This window comes from Rissa tridactyla, chromosome 6, assembly GCF_028500815.1.
Source record: "Rissa tridactyla isolate bRisTri1 chromosome 6, bRisTri1.patW.cur.20221130, whole genome shotgun sequence".
Classification (NCBI taxonomy): Eukaryota; Metazoa; Chordata; class Aves; order Charadriiformes; family Laridae; genus Rissa; species Rissa tridactyla.
In genome coordinates, this window is record NC_071471.1 from 20001833 (window position 1) to 20025170 (window position 23338).

At 39.1% G+C, this 23338-nt stretch overlaps 1 long non-coding RNA gene across 1 annotated transcript in view; it reads right to left on the reverse strand.

The window, feature by feature from the left end:
- The window catches only part of LOC128911690 (uncharacterized), a 61811-nt gene that overhangs the window by 32160 nt on the left and 6313 nt on the right, over positions 1–23338 (reverse strand). The window contains exons 4-9 of the long non-coding RNA XR_008467137.1: positions 21794–21991; positions 21073–21175; positions 15868–19917; positions 14007–14204; positions 12715–12767; positions 8435–8599 (exon numbers count right to left, since the gene is read on the reverse strand). This is a non-coding gene — a long non-coding RNA (uncharacterized LOC128911690). The remainder of the gene's footprint in view (positions 1–8434; positions 8600–12714; positions 12768–14006; positions 14205–15867; positions 19918–21072; positions 21176–21793; positions 21992–23338) is intronic.

Sequence of the window (23338 nt, forward strand, 5' to 3'; positions counted from 1 at the left end):
CGTCTTATTTCCCCACCTGAAGTGACACAGTATTTTATTCTAACATACAGTAAACACAATTTTAAAGAGGTGGGGGTGAGACAGCTTTGATATAGATCAACCTCTTCTCTAAAACCAAGTGGGTCTGTGCAGCAGTAAGAAGAGGTCTGTTGAGGGCAGATGCTAACATGTCCCTCTATTCCACTCCACTGACAAGAGCATATTCTTTGGCACCGACAACCTGTAATTGAGCTGACAATCAGAGAAAAGTCGTCAGGTAAGACTAATGGCTCTATTTAACAGCAGTCTAAAGTAGCAGTTGTATCCTTCCAGAAAAAATTAAAGACAATTACTTATTTTTTAAACATGAGACTTAATCTTACTAAAAATCATTTTAATGAGTGGTAGTAAGAAACAGAGTCAAAACCAGGGTGGGGTACTGAGTATATTCAAAGTATTTAAAGTAGCAAATGTTTCTCACGATGAAAATATCTGTAAAGGAAATGAAACGGTAATGTACTTTTCCAACTCTCATCCAAGGCCACCAGCAGAGACCCTACCGGATGCTGGCAGGACATCCTCATCTTTATGAAATAACCTTTTCAGTCAAAACCATATATATCTGCTATCCCAAAGTATTATGCTATCTGATTATGTAAAATAATTACATTCCAATGTTAATTATCAGACATGAAGCTGCAAAGTCTGCAACGAAGTGTTTTATTCCTCTACACAAACTATATCCTATCTGTAGAACTATGAATATTTCATGATGTACAGTTTTCAGAAGCAAAGGTTTTATTTTCATTAACTTTTTCTATCTTCTGGTTTCCAAAGGTCTTTTAAATCTGAGTACCCAGATATTTCTGGAGTAAATAAATGCATTGTAATCATCTAAATGTGCCAGGAGGTCATTTGTTTGAGCTCCAAAACCTTCACATATTTTGATTTGTGAATATTAATTCATACTTCTTACTCCTCTTGCACTTAACAGACAAGATTTCACATGGGCCAATAACTGGTGCACAAATAACTCATTGTGCAGGAAGTCCCCCTGACATAAATGGATACATGATATTACTACTGTCTTCATTACTACAAAATTTATACGTGCTTAACTCCACATCCACATTTCCTAAGCAATCACTTGTGGATAAAGACACCAGAGCTTGTAAGGCCATCTCAGTGTGCATAACTGCAAGCACATACAGTTTTTGAAGAATCTAACTTTTAAGAGAAATAAGGGTATTGGAATGGCTCAAGAAATGACACTATTTCATAAAAGCACATGCTTTGCAAATACATCCTAGAATAACAAAAGACACATTTTGAAAGCTTCTGTAATAAACATGACATACATGCTCTGTGTGTACACACTAAACACATTTGTATCTAAATAAAGGATACATACATGGGTACTTCCATGTCTAATTAAAATGTCATTTGAAGAACATGTCAGTAACAAAGTACAGCATAAAAAAAAATTAAGAAATTACAGGCTGAAAGTTGCACATGCAGTCCACCGACAGCACAATTAGTTGCGGGGAGAAATTATACTTGCTTACATAGTCATAAATAGCCAGAACTGTGTTGATGAAAAGCACCTGAAACTTGCCAATTCGCAGGCAGATTGTTGTCTTCCAGGTATTATCTAAACAGAGAAACTTGCTCCAAGCGATTTCCTATTAAAAAAAACCCAAACATCCACTTGCACAACAAGTCAGAGGAAGGGAAAAAAAAAAAGACTGTGGTATTTCTCTGCGATGACAGTGCACACAGCTAATTTTCTTCCGCAAGTATCACCTCTGCTTTCAATGAGACAAATAACCAGATAAAGTGTCAAACTTCTTTCAGCTGTCCAGGTGAGATATAGGGAAGGAAGAAGAAACCATGAAATTACCCAGGAAGAGTCAATAACATGTTATTTGACTTTACAGGCAGAAGTAAACATCATTCAAGCTGTAATTGAATTAATGCAGCATTTTGGATAAACCAAATTTGCATAGGATTTGCTGTTGCAGGAACCTCTACCCTGCAGTGTTAAACCCAGTCTCCCTTGACAGTATTTTTGAACTGCTGATCAGGCTCCTTGCATGAACAGACAACAGTCTCACTCCTCATCCCATTGACGTTCACTCACATTCTCCGGGCACCAAGCAAACAATACAGGTATGCATAAACCAAAAATGTTATAATAGTTCTTGAAGGAAGAATAAACTTATATCTATGCTATTCATGCAAAAGGGAGATGAAATAAGCACTGACTAAAGTATGCTAGTTAAGTAGCAGAAAGACTTGTTAACAGGATTGACACAGGATTGTCTGACTTGTTAATAAAAAAAACAGTAAGAAAGGTCTGAGGGACAAAGAACGTCAAGAGTCTTGAGCCCACACAACTAACTGGGAAATGAATGAGAAGTAGATGAAAATATATTAAAAATCAGAGCTACTTCACATCTGTAGCATCTGACTTCTGACACTGGTCATCACTTATGTAAAAATGTGACTAGACAAAAAGGACAGCTTTTCACTTGACATACATTTGTGCACTAAATGCCCTGTGGCAGATCTGAAAGAGAGTCCTCATGAAGATATACCCGTTGCTTCTTTCTGTCTGCTGCTCTACCATACAACATTGAAGATGAGCTGACATCTCAAACCACATCAATGCCCTCCTGCAAGTGGCCAGGGCACCCATCGACTTCCCTTCTCAAGACTCCTCAAATGTAGGCTCACTGCAAACTGGAGCTATGTAAAAGAAGCCAACTCCAGAAAAAAGGTACTTATACAGGAAAGAACAGACAGCCAGCATGCCACACAGAATCCTACCCTGAAGAAAGAGAATAAACAGCACTTCATTCCAACTTCATCCCATACCGAAGTTTTACTCTTCTCTCATATACATACATTTTATGATAGCAACTTCACAGAATAACTATAAACTTTTCCCGAATAACTGCATTCAGGGAGACTTAACATCATCTACCGTGAAGTTTGGTTAATTGTTAGTGCAACAGAATTACTGATATGTTAAGAAAAGGGAAAGGGAAAGGGAAAGGGAAAAGGAAAGGGAAAGGGAAAGGGAAAGGGAAAGGGAAAGGGAAAGGGAAAGGGAAAGGGAAAGGGAAAGGGAAAGGGAAAGGGAAAGGGAAAGGGAAAGGGAAAGGGAAAGGGAAAGGGAAAGGGAAAGGCACTTCTACCATGTTTGCAACTCAGGGCTGACAACAAAGACAGGCTGGTAAAACAGTAATTACAAATGTAAAAAAAAAAAAAATAAAAATCACACTAATTCCATCTGAGTACTGTTTTTTAATCAGCAGGGAGTTTGCTTTGTTGGAGCAATTTATACAGATTTTAGATAATCTTTATTTTAGTCAGGACTTAAGAAGTCTCTCTGGAAATCTCCCATCTTTTCCCAGCCTTCATTCTTCTAGGAGAAGCAATTATGTTCAAAGAAACAACCTATGATTAATTAACCACCTTTTAAAAATGTACTCTCTACTTATCAGGAATCATTCAGCTATTTCTAAAGTGGATATTTTTCTCAGCCAACAAGATAAAAATGAAGGGTATGGGTTAAGCACTGCTCTACCTCACCTTCAGATTGCAGGCTATCATCTTTCCTTCTGCAGGGCCTTGATCCCTTGAGAAAGCTTTGCAGCCTCTTGGCTATCCAAGGATCATCACTTTAACATCTAATTATCATTGTGAGCAGCCACTGTAAACATCAGCAAACTTCAACAGAGCTTCCAAAGGGCAATATGCAACATGGCACAGTCAGTTTATATTAAGGTTAATTGGTCTTTCAGGAACTCATGGTATCTGCTAAAATAAAATATAACTGTAGTCCAATAAAGTGATTCTGTTCCTTTGTCTCAAAGCTGGAAGACTAAAAACATTAGCTTCCTTCAAGGGCAAAAGGGAAGCATCTAGGGCATATTTGGCCGTAACTGATAAGTTCCACACTTACTTTGTTCAACAGATGTTTAAAATCATTTGCAGACTATAAAGCTGATTATTCAACTAGTACTCTGTGACCAGACCATTTCTCAGCAGAGTTTTAAAGGGCAATTTTATAAATAGACAATAGTCTTTTTTCTCTATAAATAAGAGAATAGTCTCACCAAGAAATCGCACTTTTAGGTTTAAGAGGCATATAATAGAGCATGCCAAAAAAGTCAAACAACATTCAACTAACACTACAAGACTACTGGAACGCACCAGAACAGGTGTCTAGGATAATTTAGGAAATGTCTGCTGAAATTTTTGTTTTGTGCTGTGACTTAATGCAATAGCTACACCAAAGCTTTGAAAGTGAAACGTCAAAAAATGAAATGAAGACTTACCAACTTACTGGTTTTAATGCTGTTTTGAGAAGAAGGAAGGTTAAATTAAGTTGTAACAAGCCTAATTTTTCCTATAAACCCATGTAAGAAGGGGTCCATTTACATCGTTGGAGTGTCTCTGAAGTAATCTCTCCTTTACTGCAGTGATGAAAATGGCAAGCCCAAGGAAGAACGTGTTTGCTGCTCACATTGTTGGATATTAGTCCAGCTGTCGCTCAGGCTCATTATACCCACAGTACGCTTAGGAAGAGCAGAGCGAATACTTGCTATTACTGTATTGGTCAGAGCATGTGTATAAGAAGCTGTGCCCAAAGAGAAAGTGAGACAGGACCAAATTGCAGGCATACACTATACCGTGTCTGGTATCGCAGACACAGATCTGTGTAGATTTTAATCAGAGTCTGCCTCGCAGATAAGTAAATTCTTAATACAATTTCTATCTTAGATCCCTTAAGAGAAGATCAAGAGTAACATCACTGAAAGCACATAATTCATATGACTATTACAAGACAAATATAAAAGAAATTAGAACCATGCTCAGTAAACTCTTCAAAATCAGGGTCTTTAACACACGCAACATTTATCTCAGGAAGAAAAACCACTACATATAATTAGAATACCTGCACTGAGCGCTGAGTTACATTGCCCCAGTGCTCAGTAAAAGCAACTCTCCTTTACACTTACTATTGCCTATGTAATTCTGTCTTATGGCTGCTTAACACATGTCCGATAAACAGGCTTTGAGACAGAAACTTTGCAGAAGTTGGTAGAAGCTTTATCAGCGATTTTAACAGGGGTCAGCCTTTTCACCATCAGAATCTGCAGATTTGTCTAGATTGACAAACTTACAACATTTTTGATTAGGCAAAACCACTCAACGGTGAGCTTATTAAATCCCAGAGTGGTTGCTCTCATTTAGAATTAAAGTAGCTTGCACTTTTAAAATTAATACAAACCAAAGGGACAGCATTTTAAATTAGACTAATTAAGAGCAAATTTAAAGCAATGTGGTTAAATCATCTAAAACACCTGGATGGATGTATCCCATTCAGAACTGACCCTCCCAGAAGCAAGCTCTGAACTGGGGGAGAGATCCCTCTCTCACCTACTTCAGCATCTGGAACAGGCACTCAGAACTGCATGCAGTTTATCTGTGAAGATTAAGAAATTGTGTTGGTCTCAAAATCAGGGATTATGTATCTCTAACGCTGAAGAAGTCCCAAAGATAAATGGATGTAGCACTGGTATTTTAAAAGTTGATAACTCGTGCATGTTTAAAGTCACAGTCAAATACTTAATTCTGATGGATAGCCGAAATACTTTGCTTTACACTGTTTAATGTGTGAGTTTAATTTATTTTATCAATAGTCAGAAACTCATACAATAAAACAAGCCTACATAATAAACCAAACCTTATAAACCAAAGCAAAGGACACAAGCACAAGGAAAAGCCAAATAGTAACCAAACTAAAGAAAGTTTTACGGCCTGATGCCACCTAACCTGTCCCTTTGATCAGTAAATTCTAATTCTTCTACAATTAGTTAACATGTAGAAAGCATCAATTCCAGGCCTGCACCTAGAAAATAAGTTAGTCTTGGTTTTGGCAATTCACTACCTTTCTTTATGAAATTAAGGCAGAAAAAAAGTAGAATTGGTAGACTCGCATGCTAAAAAGAGGTAGAAACTAGCACTGCAAAACAGTACTGTTCAGGGTTTTTTTTATAATATCGCACAACTACAAAATTGCTCACTGTAAAATAAACAGCACAGCAACAGAATTTCTGCCTGCTTCTCTACTGCTTTTTTTTACTTTGCATAATCAGTAAGAACATCCTTGTTAAGGATCCACTCTTTCCTCTTCAGGTTTGATCCTGCTGCCACCACAAAGACTGACAAAACTCACTTTTCATTTGCCAAGCTCAGAATCAAAACACAAGCACAACCCAAACATCGAGCTTCTCTACAAATTCTTCTGCAACAGCATGCAACTTCTAAGGCCTTCCAGAATTAAATCAGGATTAAACGCCGCTAATGTCAACTGCAGATCTAAGCGTAAGTCTGAATAAGTTTTCAGTGACACCAGCCTCTTTCTCCTAATGGTACAAAGGCATCTAAACTATTATAAGGCATTATGTAAGGAAGACCCTAATTTTGATTTATTAAAAGATGTCCTTACTGAAACACATGATTTTCTCATTTACTTCCACAGAATAGTAAGTCGTATGTAGGTTTTAATACACTCATGTTAAAATACATATTAGAACACACCTAGTGTCGCCATCAACCATTCATTCAATCGGGCACATGGGCCCTTACCCATAGGGAAGCAGAAAGGCAAAAATCCAAAGGACTCTTTGCGCCACAAAACCCTTTCCAGAGAGGAGCGAGGGTTCAACAGTTCAAGAGTCGTGTGGGCTCTGAGAGCAGTAAACACAAGATCAAGCAACTCCACGTGGAGGTCTCTGCTTCTTCCAGATTCTCTGAGATCTCACAGCTATCGTATTTGCGACAAAAGGAAAATGAAAACCGGGATTATTCATTAAAATGTATCTGCAACACACTGCAAACAAATGTTTGCTTTTATCCTGTGTATCCTCTTTTAAGCCCTTTATGTTCTGTGTCTTGAAACGCAACATAAAAGCACAAGATTAAGATACTTTAACTTCCTTGTCCAGCAATCAAAAAAGCTAAGGAGATGACAGATTGAAGAAAACGATGAATGGAACCGTACATCTCTTCAGCGCGCTACAGGAAGCGCCAAGCTGCGCCGCAGTACGTGGCACGCTGTGAGAAATGGGGCAGCTGAAACACCATTTTGCCACGAGTGTGAGCGAACGTTGAAACACCATCCCAGAGAGCCGCTATAGGCCATGTAAAAGCAGGTCACCCGTGGTGCTACGAGGCAATGCTACACAGCCTCCTCGTTAGCGGCATTTAAATAATTCACTGCAGAACTCGTTACTGTCTGAAGGATGCTGCCGCCTCGCCGCGGCTTGGGCCTTACCCTTCCACACTGGGTTGTCACCAGGACATAAAACCAGAGGACCCTCCTCAGATGTCGTAGACATTGTTACTTAGCATGTGAAAGGTAACAAGTGTCAGCAATAAAAGCAAAACAGGAGCAGAATAAATCAGATAATGTTAATGAAGTGCAGTGTTAAAAAAAAAAAAAAGGTAATTAAGTAGGCAGTATCAAATACCTTCATCCCTGATACCGAAGGGATTTAGCACGTAACTGTCAAGACTTCGGAACAGAGAAATTTATTTTTTTCTTTCCCCTAGTGACAGAAAGGGAAAAAACACAACCCCAGCCGGAGGAATGACTAACACCGGGGCATTATCTGTGGCAGCGGCGGCAGCAGCGCAGCCGGCCACGCTCCGGGCCTGCCCGACACGACCGGCCGTGGCCAGCGCCCGGCCGGGCACAGCAAAGCCGGCCGGCACCTCCCTCCCTGCCGCCGGGGACGCTCCGGGTGTTGGGGGCACCGCCCCCGCCGCCCCTTCCCGCCGGGCGCTGTGAGGGGGCGCTGCGGAGGAAGCGGCAAATGGCCAGGGGAGCCGGTCTGAGGGGGCGGCGGGAAACGCCCTGAGGGGGCGGCGGGGCCTCCTTCCTTCCCGTCAGGGAGGAATGTTCGCCCGCCGGGCGGGCTCCCCTCACCTGGGCGGGCTCACGAGGAGAAGAGGCGCCTTCTGGAGCCGGCAGCTACCCCCGGCCGGCCGCGGGTGCTCGGCCTCAGCCGGCCCGCGTGGGCGGCCAGCGCCGGTCCGGGCCGTGAGGGGAGGCGACCCCTCAGAAACAGGCGATGGCGGGTTCGTTCAGCTCCCCCGGGTGATGAGGCCGGGCAGCGGAGGTGACAGCCCAAGGGTGAAGCAGGGCTAACGGCCACCGCTCCCTGTCTCTCCCTTCAGAGCTGTCACGGATGAACACGTCGAGACAGGCACCACTTAATCCCAAATGAGCATTTTCCTCTTGGATCGGGCACAATTTTTTCTGCTTCTCTGTCTTTCCCCAGCGAATAGCATAAAATGGCACTTAACATTTTTACAAACTTTTTAAAAAACTTGTAAAGCTTTTAATTATGGACTAAAAAGAGTTTTACTGAATTACCTGTAGATCAACGTGAAACAGCATTCTTCTTGTCCACGGAAGCAGAAGGGGCACAGGTACTGGAAATAGATACTGAGGAATATGGAATGGCTTGGCATTTTCCAGGAAGATTTTAAGCTTGTAAATCTCAGTGAAGAACATCCGTCCCCATCGTAACTTATCCTCCTAGGTGTAAGAAAAAAAAATCAAGTAATATACAAATGAAAGAAGTTACCCAGAGATCACTAGGGAAATTCAACATACACTGAAGGGAAGTAAATGCAGGTTACATACTTTTCATATACTCCTATTATAAACCTGCCTAAGTTTTCCCTGATTTTTGAACAAATGCTCAGAGCTTGCATTCTAAAAAAATAAAAATGTTCCATTTTCGAAAGTGAAAGGAGTCCATGCACAGGCATCAGCATCCACGCGAGTGCACCCACAGACACCTAGTGAGAGCCACCTGCGATTCAAGCGGTATAAATAGGAGGCGAGGGTCTCTGCCCATCATCCATCCCTCCTGCTGCCGACCAAGAGGAAGAAGGACCTTCAGAAGGTGATTCATCCCACCTTGTGCAGACACTGTGGGCCTCTGCTTTACCTGCATGAGAAAGCTGGACAACTGTCCTACGCTAGGTGGGTATCTTTTTGATAGTTAACGCTTGGCAAAACGCATCCATTGTTCACATGCTGAAGCACAGTTAAAATATCAAAACCACTTCACCCCAGCTCCATAGTGGCATTTGATGCTTGAAGCTTGGGGTTTGATTTCAGTCCTCCTGGATAATTGTGTAAGGACAGAGGGGGGTTTTGTGCATTCCAAATTAGGCACAACGAAACTACTGTATATTACCATAGAAGTTATATATTTTACACATACACTACATTGTTGATTTACAATTTTTTGAGATTTTTAGCATTTGTGTATCCTACCGCAATAAATCCTGGCCAATTTGGTATTACAAATCCAATAATAGTGTCCTGGAAAGTAGGAATGAGTTACATCCAATCAGTTGTATTAGAACATTATAAAAAAATCACCCAAAATAGCTTTTATAGATATAAATAATGCTGTGCTTTTAACCTTGAAAATGCTGTGATGCTTCATACCAGGACTGCAGCTGGGGAAAGGGGCATTTGATGTTTGGAAAGTGTGAGTATATCTGTTTTTTTCAAATGGTAATAAATGATTTTAATTCTGATGAATCATGACGTACCAGAACCTAAGAATTTCACTGATCAAAGGCTGAATATTCCTGTCCTGAACCTCCCCCATTCCCAAGGGGAAACTCTGTGTTTAGAGTAAAAGAAATAAATAAAAACCAAATCTCATTTATTTTTATTAACACATAATGAAGGCTTGAAAGTTTCACTAGTTTGGAATGCTAATGTACTAGAAATGGTCCAGAGGGCAGCAAGTAGTTTAAGTGGCAAAGTATTCACAAAAAAAGGGAAATAATACTGATCTTTTGCCTGTTTTTTTGTTTGTTTGTTTGTTTTTTATATATCTTCTAAGTATTTAAAAGAATCAAATATTCTGATTCCTGATGAATTTTGCATAGTCCAAGTTAGGAAGCAGGATATGTTTCTTAACAAGTCACTTTACACGGCAGTTAAGACTGAGAAAATTTGCTCACAATTTCATGTTAAGAAACAACATGGGGATGCCATAAATTTTAAACCCAAGTACTGCATACCCAATTTAAATTAGTACACAATACATGTACGATTACAGAATTTAAAAGTTTACAGTTCTGTATTAAAGTCAATTAACTTTAAGATGTATTTTAGTTGCCACTCACAACGTGATAATGTATTTTAAAGAGAACTCAACTTTGTTAGTGGAGCCTTGTCTAGCCTAGAGATTAATTTAAAGAGCTAACAGCTATTATAGTTCCCTTTCACTAGCAGCCGTGTAGAAGTATCCTCTCAAAAATTACAGTATCATGATGTTATGAAACCCACTCCAAATAACCAGTCTTCCAAGTTGCTTTATTACATGGTTCATAGTGACAGAAACCAGCAGAACTCCTGTGACACCTTGATCCAAAATCTGGCACTGGGGAATATCACCCTGTGGCACGTATAAAGGTACCAGTGGATCAGTTACATGCAGAGAACAAATCTGAAAGCGCTACATATACGTGGGTGTGTATGTGTGCGTACGTGCATATTATGTGCATGTACAGCAAGGTCTGTAAAACCATTGAGAAGCCAGTTGCAGATGGCTGTATGTGGCTTGTGTGACCAGAAGGGACAGAGAGACACAATGCAGGAGCACAGAGCCACACAAAGCACCTGCAGGCAGTGCTGCATTTACTGGCTGCCTTCAGAAAATAACTGAGGAAAATAACGGGAAGAGTCTCCCTGGCTCAGCCAGTTCCAACCTCTCCATTCCCTAGCTGCCACCGAGTAGAGGCTGAGTCAGAGGGAATTTCAAAACTGTTTTCAAGGGTGCGCACTATGCACCCTAACAGGCCGCACACCAAAAACTAGCTGAACGCTTCAGAAGAAATGCTATTTAAAAGGCTGTCCAAGATGAAAAGCCTCCATATGCCACAACAGAGATTAAGAAGAATCAAGAGCATCTCAGTGGTTACAGGAAAATACCCAGGCGATCTTGGAAAGGACAACAGAGAACAGAGATGAAACCAGTAATAACAAACCCTTCCATTGTTACCAAGGATGCATGCCAGTTCATTTTTATATTTGCTCTAACTTTTACAGTTACTCAGTGCATTTATCAGAGCAAGTTAACATTCTTTGTTCTTCAACACAGATATGCAGATTAGCGATACACAAAGGAGGCTCATCTGCAGGAAAGTCTTCTTACTGATGGGGCTTTTTGTCTGTTACTTAATAACAATGACACCTTTCATTGACAAAAATCAAATAAAAGGTTATAAAAAGCAACCATGTATACCTGCATTAGGAAACAGAAGCCTTCAAATATCATGAATGAATAAATGTATGCGTAATTTTGTCTGTTATTCAAAGAATAATTAGGCATACTATCATAAGAATAATAACCAAAAATAATACAGTCAGCATGTGAAAAAAGTTATAAAGGTTCTGTGTGATTAACAGCATAATTGATATGCTTTGTAAGAAAATTTATTTCTGAGAATAAAAAGAGATCTGTATATTTTCTACATAGGCAAAACGCATTTGGCCCTTCCTTAAGCTAAGTTTAGCAGGAGACAAGACAGATTTCGTTGTGGGGAGGAAGAATAACAAAATCTTGCAAAACCAATTTATTGCACTGAAAATGAATAGAAATAGCAGTCTTGCAATCACAATAAATTTCTTCAAAAAGAGAGTAATAACCTGTTTAATTTCCCAATTCTAGAAAACGCTCATGTCACTGTAGTTTCTGCACATAATTAAAAAAAATTGTAAGTTTAGCACAAAATTCCATTGCCACATTAAAGATAAAATATAGCCTTTTTCTTGAACCTACGCAAAGTTTTGCTAGGAACAAAATCTAATCTTTAAAGTACTGATAAGCATTCTTGCAAATCATACCATCGGTAACTGTTTGTTACTGATTTTGCATAATAAATCTATTACAACTTCTCTATTACTCAGTAAATAGAAGCGGTATTAGGAGACCAGGTCATCCCCAGTAGCACATGCTTTTTGCCCAAGTTATTAAAAGCTGTAGAGAGCCTTCTGAAGTCAACTTTATTGGTGTTACTGATCCATTTGTCTTGATTTATATTTATATGATCATCACTAAAAGTCAAGTTTATGCATATGACTACTGTAAGAGATAAAAACCCAAAACCTGTTTCCAATTAAAGTAACATTATTGTGGATGACTTTGCAATATTTTAATGTATGATTCTTAGAAAAGTGAAATATTTGTTTTCCAACACCAGAAACTGCTTCCTGCAATGTTTCTGTAAAGTGTTCTAACAAAATTAGAGATGCGGCAAAAAAAGTAGGAAAAAAGCCTCCTATAAAGTATTGGTGTTTTACAAATCTCTGGCAGCTAAAGTTTTTGCACATTGTAACTGAGGAAGGAAATGATTCACATTCCTACAGTTTTCATCTGTGCTTTCCAGCATGGCCATATATTCACAGTCAGTAAATCCCACTGGAAAAAAAGCTATGTGCAACTTATCACACTACCCTTGTCTTATGCATATGACTTATAAACATACATTAGCACATTTCTTCTACTGCCATCTATTTTATTACTCCTATTAAGAGCAGAGCAGATAGAGCTGCCTTTTATTAAGGTTTTCAAATACTTCTATTATAACGTACTATTTTTTCACTTGAGTATAACTTACTAAATTTCCAAGAGCTGGGGCCAGAGTTGTAAATCCTTAGGGGACTCGGGAACCTAGATAAAAATTGAACCCCCAGTGAATTTAAAGGAATAGCTTTTTAATTTTCAACTGCATAGCTCCAACCTCATTCTCTATGTCACATCTAAACTTGAAGCAGTAAATTCTGTTCGGTGCCAGGTTTCCTGTGCCAAACAAGTTTTAATTTACTGTCAAATCCTATACACTATCTTGTCACGAGCAGTTAGCTTTTTCATAAAATGCATATCGAGCTGAAATGAGAAAATAAACATAAGTCAATGAGCACTTGAGTGAAGAATTAAGTCTTATCACTATGCTATCTTTTTTTGATTTCACAACTACCTTGTGATTACACAAATCTCACCTTGCAGTTCTTGACTTGCACACCGTCAATGCGTATTTCTACATAACAGCCAAGAAATGGCAGTCCTTCACATAGTTTGCCAAACACAATAAATTACTAGTGTTAGTTCCATAGTGGGGAGAATTCATGCTTTGTCCTTTGAATGGATTAGTCTTCCAGCTATCACAGATGTCCTTAAAAATCCAGGATTGTATAATATAATCCAGTGTATTCAATAGGGATATTTTCTAAAAAACGTTGACTTCAGCAGAGGGGTTCAAGTCAGATTTTAAAAAGACAGTTAATCCACCAGTTTATATTCTTCCTATTATTTGACTATGTTGTGCTAATTTCCCATTCATGCTGTCTTTGAATACAAATACAAAATAAACCCTAATGTCAAAACCATGAATACAAATCAGAATAAGAAATGTCAGGACCTATAAGTGTTCCCATTACGCCTGTATGCTAGTGGAGATAATTTTGGTGCTGCTGAACATGCAAATATTTTAAAGGAATTTGGAAATGAAGGGGAGAGAGCTTGCAACGGTAAATTGCCTATTAAAAGTTCAGCCTTTCTCTGCCACTGCTGCATTTTACCAATGGGTAAGAACTATCATGCCCTTTCAAGTCAGCCACGGTACAGCTCTGCCAATTTAGATTGCCAGGAGATAGGCACATCCTGAGCTGTCAGTGAGCAATCATTAAAAACGCTGTGAAATAATTTAATGAAATGTTTAATGAATATGCAAATGTCAGCCAGGAAGATAACTCATATTTTCATTTGCTGGTTTAAGTAAAAGAATAAATTACTGAAAATAGAAGCAGGAGTCAGCCACCTGTAAATTCACTTAGAAAGGAAAGAACAGGAAATGAGAATGTTCTGTTCACTACCTCATTATAGGACATAATAATGCCCAGGGCACCTTACCTGCAGCCAAATCTGTTCCTTTATCCATAAGACAACGTCTATGACTCAACTATGTATGGAGAATGGTCCAGCTCCTCTTGTGTTCTTCCACCGAGAACATTTTGCAGGCTCAGAGATGTCCCAGGAGTGAAGCTGAAGACATGTAGGCTAGGGACTGGGGAGGATGAGGGCTCGACAAAGGCTTACCATACACTGATCCTGTAGGACAATTTTGGGCTTGGCTGCCTTTGTACCAGAAGAGGTTCCTGAGGACAGTCTGAATCTCTTTCAACCACACCACTGATAAGGGGAACCTAACAGCGGCTGCCAGTAAACCCATGCTGGATTTAATCACACTAGTCTAGCACCAACTGCAAACCTATGCACACCCACGAATGCCTTCTACAGATGCCAGTACACTGAAGCCTGAGCAGCCGTTGGTTAATTTAATTAAACCCTTCATTGGCTTTTTTGCTGTATTGATTTTCCATTTATCTGTCTGAGACCCGAGGCGACTTTGGGGCTGTTGATGGAGGCAGTACCAACGAGTTCATGCACACCAACCCTCTGAGAAATTAAGAGAATGCAAGATATGTAAATTTGCTCCTTCTGATATTACATGGTCTTTATTCAGCCAAAATGGCCTTTTTTTTTTTCGTTGAGGAAACACTGAAGGCAGAGCTAGACTCCGCCTGCATGGAGTAACAAAACAGGCAGAGGGCTCATTTTGAGATGTTTCACTAGGAAATTTGAAACCGATCCCGTCATGGAGAGTGATTTAATTATCATGGTGTCATTATGTAACACAATCATAAGTGAAGCCAAATCTGAAAATAGCAAAATAATATTGTTCAAATACAGAACAATCAGGTATAAACTGAAGATGAGTTTCCAAACAGCTTGTAAACTAGATTATCTGAATGGAAGTAAAGTCTGTGTGGTAACCATCACTGGATTATAATAAAATGGCCTAAACCCTGAGAATTTGAGGTATATGATTTCACTTGTTAATTGCTTTTCCCACAAGGTGGTTCATGCCTAGTTGGAGTAAACTGGACATTGATATTGATGGATAGCAATTAGGTGGCTATGTAACACTTTGCAATTTTTCAATTCACGTAAGAAAAAACTGAGCCCTCTAATTCAACAGGTGTATTTTTTTCTTTCTGTCCTTTTTTTGACCTATACTTTTTTTTTCCATACCCCCGTGCTTGCCATATAAATAGTCAAGAGTAAATATGACAACATGAATTTTCAAACAGTCGGAATCAGGGTAATAGCTGTAATTGGCATTAGATATGCTTCAGCTGCTGAGGAAAAGATGGATTATTGCCATGAATAAACAGGAACCAAACTCCAACACAACATCCCAGTATTAATGTAATAAGCAGATATTTAGCAGATAAGATAAATCAGTATTTGTTATACTCTCGATTTCCATATACCATGGTCATAAGCCCAGCTTTTGAAGCAAAAGGAAGCCCAGCTGAAATATATTAGCTGTCTTTTGTACAACTAAGAAAAGCAGAAGTACTAATCAAAGTTGAAACATATAACTTTGAATCAACTTTGTGTCGTGAAATAATACTGGCAATCAGAATTTACAAATAAGCTATTGAAATAATGTTCTTTCAACTGATTAAAATATATTGTTTGTATGGGATAGAAGTTATAGGAAGAGGAATATATAGTATAATTAGAAAAAACAGTGGAGCAGAACAGAATAGTCTGCTGACAAATCTGTAGGCTGGGAAGCACACACCAGAGAAACGTTTGGATTATGGTGCAGTAACACCAACAGGATCTCTGCAGCACAATTGCCTACTCTCAAGAAATGAGATTAAGAAAATTAATTTGCTCAAATGCATAGTTAATGAAATACCTGATGCCTCTTAGTGAAATCTTCCCAGTAGATTCTTCACAGAGTTACAGGATCAGCTAACTTCCATTTTCCTCTGGTAGGTAGAATCATTCAGATAATAAACATTAACTCAAAATAAAGACAAAATAAGTAAGATAAGAGTACTTATTATGAATAGCTTGTGAATGACTCAATATTTAACACTAAAAATAGAATGTTTAACTATTCTTTACCATCCTACAATGTTTCAGCCATATGGTTTCAACAGCTCAGACCAATAGAGGTAGCTATGTGCAACAGAGGCCATCCGTGTTCAGTGCTTCAGAGTCAGGTATCACGCTCAAATTATGCTTATTTTTAGAAAATTAGATTCCAATTATAAGATTTCATCTGAAGCTTGACTTGTAAAGCCTTGTAACATAGTTCTAAAAAAACACCTCCTGTGAAGAGTGCTGAATTTTAAACACAGTGGAGGGAATTTACTGGACTCCAAGGCCTTTCAAAACTTTTCAGATATTTCAAAATAAATTTTAAATATCTAAGTTTACTTTTCAAGTGAAGTCCACTCCTGCATCATTCCCAATATAGCCAGCTAAGTCCACAGAAAAGATGATGTGAGGAATATTTTAACTCTTAACTAAACTTATAACTTTTCCAGTTTTTGACAAACTTTAAAAAGCACAGTAGATGTTCATGGTGGAGGGACAGGCAGTCAAAGTATATTGATGAATAAGTATACATCTCACCTTCTTTTCAGACCTGAAAGGAATCGTTCCATTATTTTTTTTCCTCTTGCAAATCAATGGAGAGGACTGAAAAGCTCAAAATTAATGATTTCTTTCGTACTGTGTAAGTGCTAAGTTAGGAAGTACACATCATCCTGAGAAGCAGAGAAACATAATTTAATGATGGTTCTTTGAAGAGAAGTTCCTTAATGAGGAAGTGAGCTCAGAAACTGAGTTGCTGCTTGAATTGTGAAAGAAATACTAGATTTCATTTTTACTGTATATATCATCTTTACTGATGGTTATCCACAACCAGGTGCTGACTTTAACTTTTTCTAATCTCATCACAGCAGGAGAAAATAATCATAATCTTGCCATAACTTCTTTTTTTACTCAACAGCCAGTCACGGAACCCCCCTCCCCCATTCAATTTCTTCAGCGAAGCTAATAAAATAGAGATTTTTTCCTTTCCCAGGCAGTACAGATGATCAGAAAGAGACCAACAATGGAGAAAATGCCCTCAGCAAAATGGGGCTGGAGAAATTCTGTTCCTAGTTGCTGACAAACTGCAAGTTAAATTTGTCATTTCATTCCAAAACCCTCCAGTCATAAAGTATTTTTCAGTACTTTATTTGAAAGCTGTTAATTAAAAAAAAAAAAAGAAAAGAAAAAGTTAAATGGACAAATGGACAAGGCATACTGAACAATATAAGATTCATGCTGATTTTTAAATTAGGTTCTATTAATTTGATAGTTTTCTGTGAATTACTGGGCTTTATCCTATTTTGAGTTTTGTTTGGTTTTTTTCCCCCAAGCCGATATTTTCTTTTGCAAGCAACCGAAGGCGAGAAGATGCTTGGAGTGGCACTTGGTTGCTCTGATAGCTTTCAGCACAGCACTAGCTTAATGCAGAAAGTGGCTTCCACATTGCTAGATATTCTAACAATTCTCCTCTTGCAAATTTTACCCTTCAGGTTCTGGGGGCAATCCAGGCTGAATGACCCAACAGGAACAGGCCACAAAGCAACTGACTCAACTCATGAAATTCCACAGTATCTTCATATTAGACAACGTCTGTATGGAAGAGAAGGAGAAGCTACCTGTGAAAGCAGGTAGCCACGTTTACACACCATTTTTATGATTCTGCAGCCTACTAAGCACCTGTTGGGGCCAGATTCTTCACAAGTGATTTTAAAATGCTATTAACAAGCACTCAATACAGGTAATTATTTATCCTCTGCTTTCAGAAGGTAACTATCAGTTCTGTAACAGTGCTTTCCCGGGTTATTAATATGAGGAAGATAAGATGATTATATAGACATCTCCCCTTTCATGCCGAACTCCCCGTTTCATCTCTGTTTTGTTAAATACAGCCTTTGATTACATAGAAAAGTAATTATCAAAAGTGTCACAGACATGCTAAAAATAATTTCTTAGCACACAATAGATGGGGAAGTAGGTTAATTTGTCTAGTCAAGATCTCGCTTGCTTTTCGTCTAAAGTGCAGACCTACTTCATTTGAAATGCATGTTTCCTTCCCTTCTATTGTAGGTTTCACCTGAAAAATTGTGTCATAGTTCCAGCCTTTATAATAAAGATAGGCACAAAGCTTTGTACATCTTTAATTAGCTCTCCTTCCAAATTCAGTTGGTTAAAAAGCATGAGGAAAATCTGAATGTGCCCTGGTCTGACTTTGGCTGAACAGAGTTGGTGCTTTTAGAGCGACAGAAGTTCCACCCCTCGGAGAGTCGGGCCTCAGCTGAGCTCGTGTACGCACTTCACACATCCAGAGTGATTCCCAATGATACTCTGCAAGCAGCCAGATCAAACATAGCATTCGTTTTACTTTTTTCCCAATACAAACACTCCCTGCTAACTTCCTAGGGCATGCCAGACATAGACCAACCAGGAAAATGACATAAGCCCGTTAAACTCCTACATTAACATGACTACGTGATGTGTTTGCTTCAACTCCCAATAAACCAAATAAAGCAACTTAAAGCATGTCCAACTACAATTCCTGTCAAAAGTATCCAGGATGCTGGGATATAATGCTGTTAATTCAGTTGAGAGACAAGGACAAAACATGATTGTGCTGGGCTGGAAAATTGGAATCACAAGGTTTCTTTCTGGTTTTATTTGAGAAAGAGAGGCTAAAAGGATGTATTTGCTCTACTAGATTGCCTAGGTAATTGTCCTTGCCCAATCCCACATTAAAAATTCATGCAGAAATGTAAGAGTTACTAATTATAACCCCTGAATAATGAGAGTCAAGAAAATGAAACGACTGATGCTTAAGTAGGTTTAACAGGTAAAGTGGACATTCTGAATCATTTGGCTGATCAAGAATGCATCTGAAGAAGAATAAACCTCAGTTCAAAATATTCAAACACCTTCAAACTATTGCCTGGCAGGGACCCAGCAACACTATGCACTGGATGGTTACCAGTACATTTTTTAATGTGTGTGTGAATGAACATCATCTAATTCTCAGTTGTCAATGAAATATTTATTCTTCCTTTAAAACTGGACATAACAACAGCAGTTGCAAAGCAGATACTGTCAAATTCAGAGCTTTTTAAATGGCGACCGCCGTACATATAAATTGAAAAAAAAAAACTCGTGAACTTTCATATTACCCCAATGAAATCAGTACTAATATCCCCTTTCTCAGTTCCAACAGTGGAAGAGAGTGTTGGAACAAACCAATTAACTGTGTTTGAGGAAAGCAAGGGTGTGGATTCTCGCCATTATTGCCTGAGAGTCAGAGAAGCCAGGCTGAGAGCTGATGAAATAGACAGAAGATATGGTAGAGAGTGTTTTGTTACTGGGGGGACTTGCCTGTGGGACTGGTGCACCTCCTGGAGATTGGTTGGTTCCTAGCATCTGTTAGGAGAGCACCGGCCGATGCAACCAGAACAGTGATGAGTTCCAGTGGTTCCTTCTGGATGTGGAGTGTCATCCATGCATGTGTCACCTGCAGATGCAAAGGGCAAGAGTCCACCCAAGCCCAGAGATGGGCAGGCCCTTGGAAAAACGTCCCTCACCTGCAGGGGCAAGAATATCCAAAGGAATGAAGTGGCTTGCATCTTCTCTGGCACATGCCTCTTTTCAGCAGGGGTTTGGTGTTGGCTTTCAAGTCTACTCTGAGGCTTAAATTCACACCTCTGAAGTAAGACACTGGACATACTCCAGGCTGAATTTGCTTTCAGATTAGATTACTGCAATGTACTTTACAGAAGGTGTCGATACCTTCTTGTCAGAAGTTACACATGGTATCATTAGGTTATTTCTTAGGTTGAGTATTTTTCTGGGAGGAAATTAAATTGCTATTCCTTTGTCTACTCTGTTAAGAATGAAAAAAAAAGATTAGGGTGTTAATATTAACCTAAAAACATTAAATGGCCTAAAAGCTACGTACTTCCACTGTTACAACTGAAGATGTTGGGACTTGAGTCCAAACACACAAAATGAAGATGAAAACAGCTTTTTCTTAATCAATTATTAGCTTTGTCACTTCCTCTTCCATTGATCTAAACCAGCGCTCATTTATAAACTTTCATGCTGCTGAATCTATTTCCTTACTCTGGCCCTCTAGTGACAGAGCAGAATAATTTAGCATATTTTCTTCAGCTGAATTACTAAATTATATATACGCTGTGCAAAAGGTGGCTACAGTAATACTTTCAGCAGCAGTTCTCAAAGATGCCAAAGAGGAGCTTGGACTGATCCTTAAAAAAAGACTTCTGTTAAAGAACGGGCTGGCAAACCAACTCCAAAGAAATACATATACATAAAAGAAAACGGTTACTCATTCACATGTGCATATTAAAGATGGAAAGATTCTGATCCCTACATAAGGGTTCACAAATTCTTGTACAGAAACAAAGTTGAAAAAAACAAACAATTTTCATCGTACAATAACCCTGTTCTGCCTGATTTGTGTTAACTGCTATATGTTAGACAAGATTTTGCCTTACACAGATATCTATAATCATTAGAAATATTTCAGGATAAGGCTTTTTCCATTTAAGTGATTTATAGCATTTATATGCTAATTGAGAAAACTGAGCATAAATTTGAATAATAAAGTTAAATAGCATTTCCACTATTAAACTATTGACTGTGGGCAGCAATTCATTTTTTACTTAGGACTCATCAGTAATTGAAGGACTTTTTTTTATTACTACAATAAAATATATTAAGCAATATCTATTAAGTTGATAATCTAAAAAATCATTTAAACTCTGGTTCTAGGTATGTGAAAATTATTCCAAGAAGTAGATTTAGTGTTTTGCTTTGCATTGAGTTTGTAGAATTAATGTCACAAAGTACTCTTAGAGAGCTGAGTAAAGTCAGGTTTCCAGTCCTCTTTGGAGATTCATTGACCTAAGCCCTGGTGCACTTCAGGAACCACAGAACCCCACGGGGAAACTGAAGTATGGCTATATATAAGGAAATACTTGCACAGCAGTGATACAAACAGCCTGAACTCCAGCACCTTGGCTGCGTGATGCACTTCAAGAATTCATTCATATGCTTTTAAGTTCACCACTGTTCCTTCCTCGGTTCTCACAATGAGGCCTCCCAGGCCTTAGAGTAACCTGAGAAATAAAGGGAATATCAGTTGAATGCAACCCACCCCCACAAACTCATCCTCATTTTATCAGGCAAAACTCTGCTAATAATGCCAACAGAAACACAACAGATAGATAACTTTAATAAGGTCAGCATCTCACCCCAACGTATACTTGCTTTAAGAGCTGTCTGGTGGCAAATTACTTTTTGATATTTCTGGCATTTCTCCTGTTGTGTCTGTTCCAGAACTACTATGCAGTGTTCTGTACTATTCACTTTACCTGCCTTGTTCCTACCTTTTGTCAGAGAAACACTCTGGTTTTGCAGTAACAGAAGGGTCTGGAGCTTTAATGTCTCCAAATCTTTAATGAGCAATTCATTCTGGACACCTTTCTGCTGTAAATGACTAAACAGCTTTAGGATTCAAACATGTATACAGTAAGATCTCAGTTTACCAGTGTATTTCCTAATATTTACTATTTTGCAACTATTTCTGTCAGTAACATCACTCTTGTTCACTGAGGTAGTTAGACACACATTTATGTTAAATACAGCATACCCAGGTAGTGTTCAGTCTCTGTCTGAAAGCTTTGGAAGAGGCAAATACAAAAGCAGAAGCAGAAGAAAATCACCGAACAGCTTACATGTAACTGTCAGCTGAGGTGTTTGTCCAGCTCTGCTAGGTTTCTGCTTCCATGGAAGTCAGAGACTCAGGAGCTTATCCTACAGGCTTTGAGCAGACGGTCGCAGTCAGCAGCCCAGCTGCTGCTGCCCAGCGTCCTTCCTATGCTCCTGGTGGGACAATTCTCATTTCATACCCCATCAGCATCTTGCTACAGTGTCTGCCCAGACAGGACAGAACCGTAACAGAAAAAGAGAAAATATATTAGTGCATTATGTGGGCAAGGAATCATAATGCAAATTATTAGAGGTCAGGAAGAATGGCAAACCTAGAGAAGTGCACAACTTCAGTTAAATTTATAATGCAGATAACAGTGTACCACAGAAAAATCTGAACTAACTTTAAACGAGCTATATAAATGGGTTTAGGTCCCTTTAAGTATTTTAAGAATGTAAGATGCCTTGAAATTAAAGCTCTAAAGCATCCGCTGCATGTTCTCCAAACTGCTGTTTCCAGTTTTATCAGGTACAGAAAAAGTGTTAATACACGCCAGATGAGAAATGCTAGTTAAATCAATGAAAAGATGTGTAAAGTGGACAAATCCATGGTGCCAATTCCAGCTTTCAACTGAGAGGGGCCATATAGTCCAGGTCTCCAAACGGCCTGATGTTCTGTTTCCCGAAAACATCAAGTCTTGGAGCGAGTCCAAAGGGTGCCCCAGATGAACCAGAACTCTCTTCATTACGGCTTGGCAAACTCTGAGACAATACCTGAGCCAGATGAGAAATCCCTCTCATCTGTTAAAAAAAAGGGGTGAGGGGAGACACTATCTACAGCGTTCCGATCTCCCTATTGCTTGTCCCAGGAGAGGCTCAGTGCCATCTCGGGAGACCTCAGCAGCAATGTGATGCCACTAGAAGACATTGCAAGTTATGTGATGGACTTCCACGGGCAGGCACAGCTGTGATTTACCCAATCCACTCACACAGGGGATAAGTGGAAAGGATAACACATGCTTCTAATACCTAGTTCACAAGTGCCAGACCTAAGCCTATGCATCAGTATCTAACCCATGTGGATGTGAGGCGTGTTGGGGTACAGGCACGCTCTCTTGGGCTTAGAAGCAAAAGGCTGCTCAGTTGTGTGCATCAAGCAAGTGCCCAACTGTTCCAATTGGAGTCCACATAAAACCTGCAGTTTTCATGAATACCCAAAGTCTTGACACAGTTACCTCCTTAATCCTTTCCTCCCTCACTATCTACCCCCAAAAAAATTTAGGAAAGAAATTAAGGTATTAAGTATTATAGATTATATATTTACTAAATAAGCATAATTTAAAAAGAAAGTATAACCATGAAAACAGCTGGCTTCAACTAGACTTATGCACGCTTCCTCTGAGGCAACTTGTAGGGGTTACTCAGCTACTTATATCGTGTAGTTTGGCTCCATTCATACATCTCACTTCTGTAAAGATGGGGGACACATTAAATGCATTTGATCATCAAGTTTTAAGTACCATTTCAAAAAATTGGGCAGTGCTCTGAGGGTGTCATAAAAGAAAGCTCCT